Source organism: Manis javanica, chromosome 1 (assembly GCF_040802235.1).
Source record: "Manis javanica isolate MJ-LG chromosome 1, MJ_LKY, whole genome shotgun sequence".
Taxonomy (NCBI): Eukaryota; Metazoa; Chordata; class Mammalia; order Pholidota; family Manidae; genus Manis; species Manis javanica.
In genome coordinates, this window is record NC_133156.1 from 188241775 (window position 1) to 188255996 (window position 14222).

Sequence of the window (14222 nt, forward strand, 5' to 3'; positions counted from 1 at the left end):
CTCCTTTTCCAAACGTGTTTCTGATTTACCCGGTATCTCTTCTATGTGCAAAACTTAAGGAAAAAAAAATGCATGTTTAACTTGAATTTCTGGGTGGGCAAATGGGGCTTGACACCAAATGCAGTTTTGTTCCCGGAACCTCTGGCACTGGGGCAGAGCAGCCAGCAAGGGCTCCCCAAATACTACTCCCCGGTCAGGACAGAGGCGCACTGAGACGCAACGAACCCACCCTTGGAGATGCTCTTAACAAAGAACTGGCTCGCCCCTTTCCCCTCCAGAAGACAGGTTCGTTTCCGTTGAGGTTTAGGAGCTGATGGCCGAGGAGTACGGGGCCGCGCTGGGTAGACGGAGGGGCCACGCCGAGGCCGAGCAGGCAGTAGAACCGCCACTTTCCAGCTGTGCCGGGCGCTGTGCGGCGCCTCCGGGAGCAGCGGCGAGCGGACGGGGGCACAGACCAGGTGCCCGGGGCAGCAATGCGGGCACGGGGTGGAGTGCGAAAGGCAGTGGGCGGGGGGGCGGGGCGAGGCGGACAGCAGACGGGAGCCCCTTCTGATGGGGGTGGCGGGGACCAATCCTCTGGCTTGGGTGGAGGCGAGCAAGCCTGACGGCCACAAATAGATGTCCTCAGCGAAACGAATAAATACCCGTTTGACTGCAGGGAGGTCTGAGGGAGAGCTCCTAATCCCTGGGGTGGGGGCTGGGGTGGGGCTCTGGGGGCCGGGGTAGTGTTCTGCGGGGAGCCGTCTGATTGGCGGTCAGGTTCTGTTTTTCAGAGCAGAAAAAAAAATCCCCGTCCCTTGGGGAGATTTCTCAGTCACTTTTCTGCTGCAGGAAGCTGCTGCTTGTTGGAGCCTCCTGGGATTGGCAGAGTTAAAATCCTTTAACCCAGGATGCCTTGGGCCTTTTGTTCAACTCTTGACAATGGAATTGGGTGGAGGGGCCTGGGAAGGCAAGTAGCTGGGTCCGGGTGTATCCGTGGAGTGGGGGTCTGGTGATGCTGTGTGCAGTCACTGGGTGATAAAAAAGCAATGGAGTCTTGTGTATGTGTGTGTGCTAAGAGGGGGAGAGTGTAAGGGAGCCTACCACACAGGGCACCAGCTCATTAACACGTGTGTGAGTGCCTGCTGTGCGTTCAGCAAACCCTTAATTATCCAGGGAGACCGTCCAAAACCCAGAACTCAATATTGGTCCCTAAAAGGTTAGATAATGGGTTTTTCTTGCATCTGGAATCCTAAGGGACCATCTCTGACTCCCTTGGGCTCCCAGATTCTTCTAGATGTCTTTGTCTTCTACAGGATAGCACTTAGTTAAGTAAGGACACTCAGAAATGCATACCCTTCAACCATGTTAATCATCCTAAAACCTTTGCTTTGAACATACCACATTCATGATTCATAATTGTCAGCAATGCCCACTAATTCAAAGGACTAGGAGTGAGGTCCGTCGAGCCCTCCCACCATGCAGACTTTTCTCCCCCATTTCTCACATGCATTCTCCCCTGTAGCCAGCCTGACCCCCTCCTGGGCCTGGGGGGTGGGGCCGAGAGGAAACAAAGCAAGATAATCCATTGTAGAATTTGCTTTGGCCTGCTGGGGGGCCCAGCTTGTTTTTCTGACTTTACCCAGGTGCTGCTTTTCTTCCTCCAGCCCTAGTCAAGTGATTTGCCACCTGGGCAATTTAACAAGCAAGCCCAAAACAAACAGGAAGGATTCCATCTTGAAAATAAGATTGCATTTTAAAACCCAACTTGTTAAAAAGTAACTTTCTTAACACACTCTGTAACAAACAGACAATAACTCAGCTCACCTTAGGAGCAAAGCAGGCAGTCCTGAGTGATATACTCCCAAACCAGGAAGCTGCTATCTTGCGAGGAAATCAGAGCAGTAAATTTCTTGTAAATAATCAGGAAGACTAATAAAATTAATCTCTTCAAAGATAAACAATTTGGGACCACTTAGCAGGTGTACATCCCTAGTCCTTTGTCTCTCAACCCTCTATAAAATCCCTAGACAACTTACCACCCCGGGCCTCTCCTGGACTGAGTCAGGAGCTCTGTCATCTCACTTTTCTCTCTAAATAAAAGCCTCTGCCTTGCTTTCCTACCTTGAGTGTTGGCGAACTTCATTCTTCGGCTCTGTGAACAGGAACCCCCGGCATCACCATGGGTATATCTTCAATTCTCTAGCCCTGCAGCTCTCTTTCCTGGGACACCCTCCCCATCTCGGTGATCTAGCCATAACATCCCTTCTACATTCAGTTCTGGCATCAATCAGCCAGCACATATTTACTGAGAGCCTACTATGTGCAGGGCATGTTCTGGGCCCTGGGAATACATCAAAGACCAAGACAAACACCTGCCTTTAAGGATTTTGTGTTTTAATGGGAAGGAACATAATAGATACAAGGCCAAACAAGTTCACATGTTGATAAGTACTACAAAGAAGCTAAACTAATGTGATAGAATTAAGGGTGTTGGTAAGGGGGCACAGGGCGGTGGGGCTGGTGCTGTAGCTTTATTTAGACAGGGAAGGCCTCTTGGAGGAGGTGACATTTGAGATCTTATAGATGGGAAGTAGGCAGCCCCATGAAGATCTGGGGAAGAGTGCTTCAAGCAGGAGGGATAGTAAATGCAAAAGCCCTGAGGCAGGAGTGCGGGTGCTATGTTCGAGACATCAGGAAGGCCAGCTGCTGTGGTTGCAGCAGTGTGAACACAGAGATTTGAGGGCACTGGGAACATAGTCAGGGACTGGGACTTGGCCCATGGATCTAATCTTCATGGGCCAAGGTAAGGAGTGTGGTTTTTATTATGTTTACAAGGGGAAGCCTTCGGAGGATTTTAAGGTGGAAGTGAAGATACTTCATTTGCCCTTTAGAAAGATCACTCTGGCTGCATTGTGGAGAACAGACTAGGAGGAGCTGAGGAAAACTGAAGATTTAGTTGCAGAAGTTCTGGCAAGAGGAGAGAGAACTAGCGTGTGGCTGTGCATATGGGGAGACTGGGGAGACGTGGTACTGGTTTCTGGACCAGTTCTGGAAGTGCAGGAGGCTGCTCTGATGTACTGACCTGACAGAATGCAGCAGTCAAGGGTGAAGCCTCCATTTTTAGGCTGACTGGGTGGTTGGGGAAAAGGGGCGGATCACTAGGTCTGTTTTGGCCATGCTAAGACCTATCAGACATCAGGTGGCTACACGGAGACAGGGTGAGTTCAGGGGCATCTCTCCTTCAGGCTGAAATTTGAGAGCCAGCATGTAGATGACACTCAAAGCTGTGGCCTGGATCATTCCTCTTAGGGAATGAGTTAAGATAGGAGAGAGGGCTGAAATTAAAGCTACTCCAACATTTAGAGATCTGGTAGGGAGAAAGCCAGCAAAGACTGAGAAGAATAGCCTGTAAAGTTAGAGGAAAACCAAAAAGTAGTGATTAGAGGGAAACTGAGCAAAGCAAGTATTTCAGAAGGAGGATGTATCAGTCCCATATTGCTGGGTAACAACAACAAAAAACAAACAAAAATATGAATGGCACATAACAGTAAAAACTTATTTTACTTCCTTACTTTTTTTTAACTTACCTTACTGTGGGTCAACTAGACGCTGCTGGCCTTTGCTGGGCAGCTCTAAGCTGTAGTTGGATCTGGGTCTGCTCTACATACATGTCCTTCATCATCCTTGCACCAGCAGGCCAGTTGGGACAAGTTTTTCCCATGGCGATACTATTGGCACAAGTAGGCATAGGCAAGAGGCAACTTAAGATGCCTCCCAACACCTAGGCTGGGACCTGGCACCATGTCACTTCCTCCTGTATTTTATTCACCAAACAGGTCACACAGCCAGGCCCAAATCAAGGGGCAAGAAAATATACTCCACCTTTAACGAGAAGGATATGGACACAGGGAGGAGTGACAAGAACTAGGATCAATAATTCAATCCGCCACAGAGCGGTCTAACACGTTCAGTGCCACTGGGAGACCAGACAAGGCAAGGACTCTGAACTAGCCACTGTCTAGTCGAGATGTAGGTCCCTGGCAGTCTTGGTAAGAGCTATGCCAACAGAACAGTAAGGATAAAAGCCCAGCTGGAGTGGCGGGAGGTGAGATTGGGAGATGGGGAAGAGGAGTGTGTGTACACAGACAACTTCTCTGAAGAGAGGCAGACCAAAGGAGCTGTAGCCTGAGGCGATGTGAGCCTAAGGCTAACATGTTTTTAAGTTCAGGGAAAGAAGTCCTGTTTTACTTCAATAAGAAAGATCTAGTCAAGAGGATTGATGGTGCAGGAAAGGAAGGTGAAGGCTGGTGGAAGGGGAAAGGGCCCCAGGCACAGATGGAGGAGTGACCACAGAGAGGCGGGGAGAAAGCAAAGCCGCGGGCATTCTGGGGGCTTTCGTGGCAGGAAGGTCAGGCAGTTGGTCTGATTGTACCTATTTTCTCTATAAAGGGTAATCTGAGGTCAGACTGAGAGTGAAAGAGGAAGGGTTGCTGAAAATATGTAGAGAGAGGAGAAAGTGTGAAATCGTTGCTCTGTGGAGAGGGAAAAGGAATTTTCTAAGAAACTACAGCAGGACTGTCCAGCAGTTCAAGTGCCCATTTGAAATTTATGGCCGTAAATTTGAAGTGAGTTCATCTAGAGTAGCTGGGGAATTTTCTTCAGCGGTGTTCAACCGCTCCGTTGCAGGTGTGAAGTAAAACAGTTTGATCTAACCACAGTTGGGTGTTTGCCAGGTGAGTATGATGGAGAGAGAGCAGTGTAAGGGAGTTAAGAGTGTTTGCAAGGAAGATTTTGTGTGCTGGATCATGAAATCTCAGCTGACTGAGAAGCAAAGACCTGGTAGGAGATAAATAGTGAAAGAACAGTAGCACAATGAATTGGAGGTCTTGGGTGCAAAGGACTTAGAGAGTGAGCTAGAGGGCTGGCAGGTGGTGGGATGTTTGAATCTGAGATTTTAGACGTGGTGTAGACACTCATAGTTCCAAGGTCTAGGGCTTGACCAGGAAGCTAAGGTGGGGCAGGGGAAATATATTGCCAGGGCTAAGGCAGTGAAGGGACTTAGGGGCCAGAGTGTTGGGTAGCCTGTCAGCCCTGCCGCTGAAGTCACCAAGGACGAGGTCAGGGGAAGAGAAAGAGTCTCGTGCTATTATCAAGGGACACACAGAGAGTGACCAGGGGATGACTGGTGACACTAACTAGGAGAAGTGGGCAATAAACTCTCGATAACATGCACTCCAAAGGGGCTGGGTTTTTGAAGGAGGGGGTCCAGATTGGTAGCTTCAGTGGTGAGGACGTCTCCAGGCAGAGAAGTGCACGGCCTGAGGGGGGAAAAGAGCCTCTACTGGTGAGGGCTGTGGGGGCAGCCTGTCCTCAGAGCACAGACAGGAAGAAGTGAGCGTCCTAGAGAGGTTGGGAGTACAGGCACTGGGGCAAGGTTTGAGAGAGCAGGGAAGGGTGGCCAGGAGGGCTATCGAGGGCTGGCGGACGGCCCATGAGCGGGGAAAGGCCCCCGAGGGAGGTGTCAGGGAAGCCACACCTGGCCCCAGTCGTGGCAGCTTCCCAGATTACCCTGGGGGAGGAAAGACTTCCTTTCCCAGGAACCTCTATCTGGTTGCTCAGGATTCTGTTAGGCCTGTCACCTACTTCCTGGTATCTTCAGCGTTCTACCCTGTGGATTTCTTATTTCCTCAATTAGATGCAAGTCTGGGCGGCAGACCCACATGTGCCACTTTGCACCCGCCCAAGTCCAACACTACCTGGCAAGTAAGGAGCGCTTCACAAATGTTTTTTGAGGGAGTTGGACACGAACGTCGTGATGGCTTCCCTTTGAGGTCAAGAACGGGGCCCGGCCTCAGGCGGAGGGGGTCCTTCTCCCGAGACCCCGCCCCTTCCCGGGCCAGCTGCCGCGCGCGCGCCCCTCCCCCCGCGGCCGCGGCCGGTCGGTCCCAGTAACCCGACGCCTCGGCCGCTCCCCCTCCCACCCCGGCTCCGGGCGGCCAATGGCCGCGGCGAGAGCCTCCGCTGGGAGCCTCGGGGCCCTGCCGGCGCCGCCCCGGCCGGGAGGGAGCTGGGGCACCCGGGGGCGAAAGCCTGCCCGCCTGCGGCTCTGGCCGCGGCCTCCGGTCATGTTCCCAGCCCCCGCTCTCCGCCCGCTCCTGCTGTGCCTCCCCTCCCTGGGCCGCGCCCAGACGCAGCCCGCTCTCTGCCTCCGACCGCCGAGGCCAAACCGGGCGATCAGCGGCACCCCGAGGGCCAAGCCAGAGCCGCCCCCCAGCCCAGGGGTCCGGGCGTTTTATCAGCCCAGAGATCTTGGGCGGTCGGAACCTCTGAGCCTGTTGCCTCATCTGTAGTTGAGACTAGTACCGGTCCGCCTCCCAGGGGGGTGGTGTGCGGACCTAAGTGCAGAATGTGAAAGTCCTCGTGCAGTAGCCAGAGGACGGGCCAAACCCAAGTCACTGTGACCTGTCACCACCGCCCTGCAGCAGGGGAACTGCAGCCCCTCCTACCCACCATCCTGGATTCACCCACCATCCAGGGGATTCCCTGGGTTCGCAGGAAGAGCCTCACGTAGCTTTCCTTAACCCCCGGTACCGGCCTTTCCTGCAGCTCCGCGCTGCCGCGGCAGTCAGCTGTGGGCTTCAGCAGCTCTGGGGGAAGGGAGCTGGAAATACATGCTGGGCTGGCAGGACACCTTTCTGCTGCCTGTTTTATCTCCTATAAACTCGCTAGAGTGTGAGGAGTGGACAGAGGAAGCTCTCACCGACAAGGCCCTTCTTCCTTCTTGAAAGATTACGACTGAACGTGCCTGAGGGTTACTGTCCTGAGGATTACGTTCTCCGTAGGCTGCCAATGTTTGAGTGTTGATCCATACCTTTGATAGTGGTACCTGAAAGAAGAGCAACAAGAGCTCAGCAAATATTTTATACTCCTAAAGAAGAGGAAGAGAGGAAGTCTTTGTCAAGATACATCATTTTAACATCCATAGCCCCCACACACACCCACAATGGCAAGGCATGGGTTGCCCACGGTGATGAGGACACATAGGGGTCCCCTGAATTCTTCACTTCTGGGTCCATGTCCTGAACAATCTTCCAAGTTGGCTTCTGGAACCTGCAGCCACAGCTCACACCCCTTCTCTGCACTGGGCTGGCAACCCTTTTGCACCCTGCCTGGGGCAGAATGTCACAGCAGTAAACTGTTCTCTCTCTCTCCCTGGGACTTGGACTCCAGGGCCCAGCTACCCCATCAGGCCTTCTGCCCCCAGATGAATCCAAAGGCAGGAAGTGACTGGGGAGTCCACAGGAGATCTTTAATCGGGGAGAGGGAGAGGTGTCCTGCAGCCCAGGTCTGATGTTCTGCAGGCTTCCTGAATTCATTTGCTTCTACCTTTTCAGCCTTGCCAAGCCGTGTGAAAGATCAGCACAGCTGGAAATTTCTAGCAGGAAAGCACCAGGTGTTGAACAGGTCCCAGGCTGACCTAGAAAGTTAGGGGCTGGGGCAGTTTGACGTTGGCATTCTCACCTTTGCAGACAGGTACGAATTACTGGCTCTTGGAAGGCAATGCCAGCCCTGAGCCTGTGCCGGGGCTGCAGTGAGCCCAGGACACTGGGCAGCCATTACAAAGTAGGAGCTCCTCCCTCCCAAGTCCCCAGGACACCAACACAAAGGGCCTCCTCTGCTGGCCAAGCAGAAGGGATAGGCTGACTGGGGAGAGCTGGGACTGTCACCCAGTCAGAGCCAGGCAGCTGCAAATGAAACACAGGCCTAGAAGGCTCAGACAGGCACTCAATCTTTCCCAGAGCCAAGAAATCCTGGCTAGAAACTTGACTACGGAGCAAGGAAAAGCACCGGGAAATAGTTGAAACCAGGCAAGACCCCTGGTGATGTTGGACTCCTGACAAACAAGAAGCTGAGCCAAATGCTTTTTTCCCTGCCTGGCCCAAATACAAAAGCTGAGCTGGCCAGAGAGGACCCAGAGGAGGTGGCAGAGGAGTCTGGGAGGGGCCCAGCAGGGAGAGGAGACCAGGCAGCGGGGTAATTTTTACCCTGCTCAGACCCCAGAACTCTCAGAGCAAATAGCAAGTTTGCATGGAGGGCAGCCCCTCCTTGGCTTTGCACATGGCCAAGGTCACTTAGACCTGCCGTAGGCTCTAGTGAGGGGCAATGAAAACTCCAGCGTGGCAGCGTAGAGTCGCTGACACCCAGTGGCCAGGCTGCATGGGTCAGCTTGCATTTGGAGGAGAGTTTGTAGGGGCAGCTAGTAAGGAAGGACAGCGCTCCCACCCTCAGCCCCAGGTTGTGGAAGTTCTGGCCTAGGCACTCAGAGCAACTCAGTCCTTACACTGCAGGCTCGGCCTGAATTATTTTAAATCAATCTGCACAGTAGCATGATACAGTAAAATTTATAAACCTACCAAGGAATGTTCTTTCTTTTGTATTTCTTATAATCTGTGAAGGGGGGATACTTTTTAAAAGTTCTAAAATTAAAGAGAAAAGAGAAATCATCCTGTGTTGAGGATGGAGTCAGTGACTCAATTCTCTTTATCCTTTGCTGGATCTTTGGGAAAAAAAAGAATGAAAAGAAATATGCCACAGTACTAAGCCTTCTTGTTTAAAGAAAAAAAAGCTTTCTGAGTATAAAAGTAGAACATGCTCTATAAAAAGAAATTCAGACAAAAGGTATAAAGAAAGAAGCAAAAATCACTTGTAATCCCACCACCCAGTGATAGCCCTCATATAATTTTTGTATGTTTCTCCCTACTAGGTTCTATGCATGCAGATATGTGTTTTCACATGAGATAAAAGTATTAACATAAGAGTGGTCTTAGCCTGTTTCTTCTCCCTGCCCACTGAAGAAAATCCTGAATTTGCCTATTTGTTTTCCCCTCATTTCTCTCTTCTGGAGATAGGAAGAATTATTACTTGCTGAGATGAGCTGAGTTGATCTACATAACAAAGGAATGCAGTGGGACAGGGAGGACATCCAGAGTAGGGAACTCCTTCTGAGTAGAGTTCAGCAGGGGGTTAGATCAGCACACAATAGAGGCCCTGGTGAAGGTACAGGGCCTAGACAATTGGCCTTGGGGGAATGGGCTTCTGAGATGAGCCTACATGGTTATGACTGGAGCCCTTTTAATGTTCTTCCAGAGTTGTGATTAAATAATGAATTTATTTTGTATTAATTTTGTTCATTAAGGTATGCATTAAGTCTGTATAGCGACTGAATCCCATGGTCACCTCTCTGATTTACAAAGGCTATGCTTTTAAGGATGGGGTCACACTATATTTCCTTTTTAAAAAAATAATTTTAAAAAAATTACATTTCATGGTCAAGTCAGTAATAAATACAGATATTTGATATCCTTTAAACAGCTGCATGACAGCCCTTCATTTATCTTCACCATAAGTGATTTAACCCCTCCCCTGTTGAGAATCATTTATGTTATTCCATGTTCACTGTTACCAACAATTACCCAGAGACTGTCCCTATGAGTATATATCTTAGCACTCTTGCTGAATTTTTCCTTAGGAGATATTCCTAGTGAAGAGGGTGAAAAGATAAGAAATTTAGTGCATGGTGCCGAAGTGTTCTCTGTTAAGACTGAACAACTTAACACAACCACCTACAGGGCTGGATGCTGCTCTTGAAAGTAGTGGTGCAGGTAGGGGAGGTCCCAGTGGGCCAAGTGGGCAGAGATGCTCTGGGAAGGAGCTGACCTTAGCACGTGGTGTGGGAGGAAAACCAGGCAAGATGGCAAGAAAGCCCAGAGAAGGGTCCATGGAGGATTGCTTTTGCTACCCAACACCCTTTCCTGCAGAGTCACCCTTTTCCCATTCCACCATAACCACACAGCCCATGAGCTTTGTTGGTGCTGACCTCACACCTCCCCCACCCCCTTCCTGGGCTGGCTGCAGGGGTGACCCTGTGACTGAGCCAGATCATACTCCATACTCTTAGATTGGGGTGACCGGCCCGAGGACATACACAGGACCAAGCCAGGAAGAAGCTCCTGTCTTACTCTTGAAGCATCACGTGATGCTAGAACTGGCAGTGCCCTCTCCTCCCACCACCTGAGAGCCACCGAGAAGGATGCAGTGCTGAGAGGGAGACAAAACTCGGGCAGCGTCACTGAGAGCTAGAATACATCCATGTCTGAAGCCAGCAGGGTCCATTCCAGACTTTTCATTCACATGAGCCCATACATTCCTTTTTCTCTTTTTTACCCCCCGCCCCCCACCGCCAACTGTCATTAAATTTTATTTTGTAAGCATTGGGTTTTTTCTCGTTTTTTTTTTTTTTTTTATTGAGGTATATTTCACATAGTATAAAACTAACCACTGACCATTTTAAAACGTGCAGTTCCTTGGCTCTGAGTGCAGGCACAATGCTGTGCAGCCATTGCCTCTATTCAGTTCCCAGACATTTCCATGACCCCAAAAGGAAACCCCATACCCATCAAGCAGTCACTTCCTATTCCCGCCTTCCTTTCAAGCCCTGGCAACCACTTGTCTGCTTTCTGTCTCTATGGCTTTCCTTATTCTAGACGTTTCATATAAATGGAATCATACAACATGTCACCTTTTGTGTCTGGTTTCTTTCACCTAGCACAATGGTCTCTGGGTTTATCCAGGTTGTAGGATATAGAAGTACTTAATTTCTTTTTTAGGGCTGAATAGTGGTCTACTGTATGGCTATACCTCACCCATTTTGTCCATTCGAATAGACATTTGGGTTGCTTCTACCTTTTGGCTATTATGAAAAATGAATAATGATGCTATGAACATTCATGAATAAATGCTTGTATACCTGTTTTCTATTCTTTCGGGTGTATACCTAGGAGTTAAGTGGCTGGATTTAAGTCCACACGTTCCTTTTCTAGTTTAAGCTAATGTGCAATGGGTTTCTTCTTTGGGCAACAACAGGAGTCCTGGCCTACTGGGGCCTTGAAAGACAAAACAGCACGGCCAGGGCAGGAGCAGGGGGCAGTGTTCAGCCTGGAGGGTGGGCCAGCAGAGCAGAGACATGGGAAGCAGAGCAGGGAGGAAGTATGTGCTCAGATGAGAAAGCATTTCCTGAACAAGTAGTAGGGCCGTACTACCTGGGAGACCCATGAAGAGGAAGGTCAGAGCCACTGTTATGTCAGCCTGATCTGGGAAAGGAAATGCCTCCTCCTTCCTCTCTTCCTCCTCCCCTTCCTGCCATCGCCTGTGCAGGGAGTAGTCTGGGTGGGAGAGGACACACTTTCCTTTTTAAATGAGAAGGATTTGTTTCACTCTGCGCCTCCACAGCTCAGCCAGGGACTGATTTCTCCACGTGATAAGTCACAAGTAGCCCTCAGGACCATGTTTGAGGGTGAGCGGCCACCTTTAAATATATCTACTCTGCCTGGAACTCCAGCTAGAGTAGAGTCCCTGGCCTAGCCTAGAAAAGCAATCACTGGGGCCACTGCTCCTGTTCCTACCTTCCCATGGTCCACTACTGTCTGCGCTTCTGATGTTATAGTGCATCTGTGGGGATCAAACCAGGACAACCGAGATCCACGGTTCTGCTCACTCTAACTGAGCATGGGTGGAGGTTCTCCTCGGAGTTAGTGAGGTCTCTGCTGTGGAATGGACTACAGGTAGAACATGATTCTATTGAATTCTCTTCATTTTGAGCACCTTCTTGTGTGTCATGCTGTGCAAACTCTTGGGCAATGGAGGAGAAGTCGAGCTGGGTCGGGACACAGGGTGGTTGGGCACCAGAAATATTAATAACCTAAAGCTCCTGATCCTGAGAAGCATGCAGAGCAGGGGGGGTAGACATGTACCTAAAAGAGATAGGTGGCAGTGTAAAGGACAGTAGACAACATTACAACAGTAGGAAAATTTGGTTTTATATCTGTCTTGGTGAATATTGATTTACTTAGTTTAATATCTATTTTTAAATTGAATCAAAGTAATATCTTTACGTAGTTTAGTAGCTAAGTCCTCCTTACCCACAGCCAGCACCAGATTGCCAGCCAGGTGAGTCCCCCACCTTGGAAGCAGAGCCTCCAGCCCCAGGCAAGCCTTCAGACGGCTGCAGCCACAGCTGTTATCTTGACTGAAACCTTGTAAGAGACCCGGAACCAGAACTGTCAAACTAAGTTTCCCCTGAATTTCTGACCAACAGAAACTTGAGATTATAAATATTTATTGTTGTTCAAAGCAGCTAAGTTTGGGATAGTTTATTACACGGCAATAGGGAACTAATACATAATGTTTGCTATTATTATTTTCTTGAGTCAGTACCACAAGCAAAGAAGCTGAGGAAGGAGATGTTCTGACCCAGGTGTGCCATGAACAGTATTAATAACTGAGGGCACCTTGCTCCTAGGTTGTGTATAACATGAAGGGCCAAAGACCATCTGGACAAGTTGCAAAGCTACTTTTGAAATGATAAGTTTTACACAAATCTGAAGTGTGTTTCAGAAGCCAGTGGGCTCGGGGATGAGACGCCTGGGCTGACAGACCTTGTTCACAGAAAACTTCTAGTGCTCAGGTGACAAACATTAAAATGAGAGTTATAGGGCTATTGATCTAATGCAGTTCTCACAGGCGGGACTTCATTGAGCACTTTCATTAGAAAAATAGCCGCAGCCGCCAGTTCATTTGAGTCTGGCCCATGTTTCCAGCGTGTGGGAGCTCAGCCTTTCCTGTCTATGAAAATACAGTGGAAACCTCTGCAGTATTTCCCAGGGAAACTGGCTTCCTTCCCTGTCACCAGGACCTGAACAGAGTGAGCTGTGGAGCTCACGACAGCCACATTTCATCAGCTGACGTGAGCTCATGTCCAAGAAGTCCCCACCCCTCTCCCCTCTCATTACCTGAGATTCTGGGAAATTGGCTCTATTTTCAGCCTCCAGGTTTCCTTGTCAACCCGAGTGCTGAGCTCCTCAGAAACAAGTGGCCCACAGGGGAGCTGAAAAAAGAGGAAGGTGCAACGAGACCCACACAGTCCCGGAAGGGGACAGTTCTCCACCTGAAGACTCTGGGAACCTCTGTCAAAAACCCTCTCAGCAGCCACGCCTTGGAGACATCTGTATATTCGGGACTACGGTTGTGACGCTTCTCTTAGTGACCCAGTGGTCAGTCAGTTTGAAGCTCCTTCCTTGAAAGAAGTTTGATATAAAACGTTTCAAGAGAATTGTTTTAACACTTCTGTATTTTTTTTTTTTTGCTGCTTATTCCTTTCTTTTCCAGTTTTGCTGCTTAGAGACAGACCTTAAATTCAGCAATATTTACCTCCCCATGGCTGTAAAGAGAAGCAGTTGAGAAATGACCCCTTTTTGATTTTCCCACATCCCTTTTTAGAAGAAAGAAAACAGAATTCGAGTTTGAACCTTTAAAGGACCAAGGTGCTTATAAGACTTTCCAGAGGCCACAGACAGTAAAGGAGACAAATCCAGCCAATTGGTTATTTAAAACCTTCACTTAGCATTTGATGAAGGATTAACCATGAAAATTGACCTCCAGTTCCCAGCAGAAATTGAACATGTTTAGGCACTGCCCACAGGGTAAACGAAGAAACTGATGTTGAAAAAGTTAAATCTGGGTTTCTTAGAAACAGCCACAGCTTGTGTGGATGGGCAGGCTCTTCCCACAGTCTCCACGGCCCCTACTCAGTCCTCCTTCAGTGACAACAGCAATGCCATAGCTGAAGGGTAAATGTTATGTGGATGACGTGTCCTTCACAGCAACTTTAGACAAGGCTGACAATGAAAGAAAAGCAAAAATGAAATCAAAGTAAAATACTCCCAATGCTTCTATTATAATTTGCATCATATTATCTGTAATGATTTGTAATTTTACATATAAAGCTATTATCTTTTGGCAGACACCCTGACTTTAAATACAGGTCTGTTACCCCAAGGGCAGCAACCTGTGCCTAGCTTCCTGCAGAAAAACCCAGAGTAGGGATATTCCCCCCCCCAGAGTGCAGCTAGCCAGGCAGGAGCACCACCGGCCTCAGGCTGTGCCTTCCTCCATGGCATGAGGCTTCCCAGACTGGCACTTATCATGATACCTGCTTTGGTGACTGTCATCACCAAAGGGCTGCACGCTACCACTTTCCATCTACTCTCTACTCCCATCTCTTTCTGCATAGAAAGAATCGAGTATCTTCCATTCTTCCTTTGTTGCCTTAGTACTGTCTGATGAGTGCACTAAAGGATCATCTCTTGGTCCCTGACATCCAGGAACCTACACAGGCTTTAAAA

General features: G+C 49.4%; 1 long non-coding RNA gene across 1 annotated transcript; it reads right to left on the reverse strand.

The window, feature by feature from the left end:
* Positions 1–748: 748 nt before the first annotated feature.
* LOC108390610 (uncharacterized) lies at positions 749–9257 on the reverse strand. Its single transcript, XR_001851553.3, has 3 exons — positions 7504–9257; positions 6743–6868; positions 749–5300 (listed from the first exon to the last, which is right to left on the reverse strand). It is a non-coding gene; the product is annotated as an uncharacterized lncRNA (long non-coding RNA).
* Between the last annotated feature and the right edge of the window lie 4965 nt (positions 9258–14222).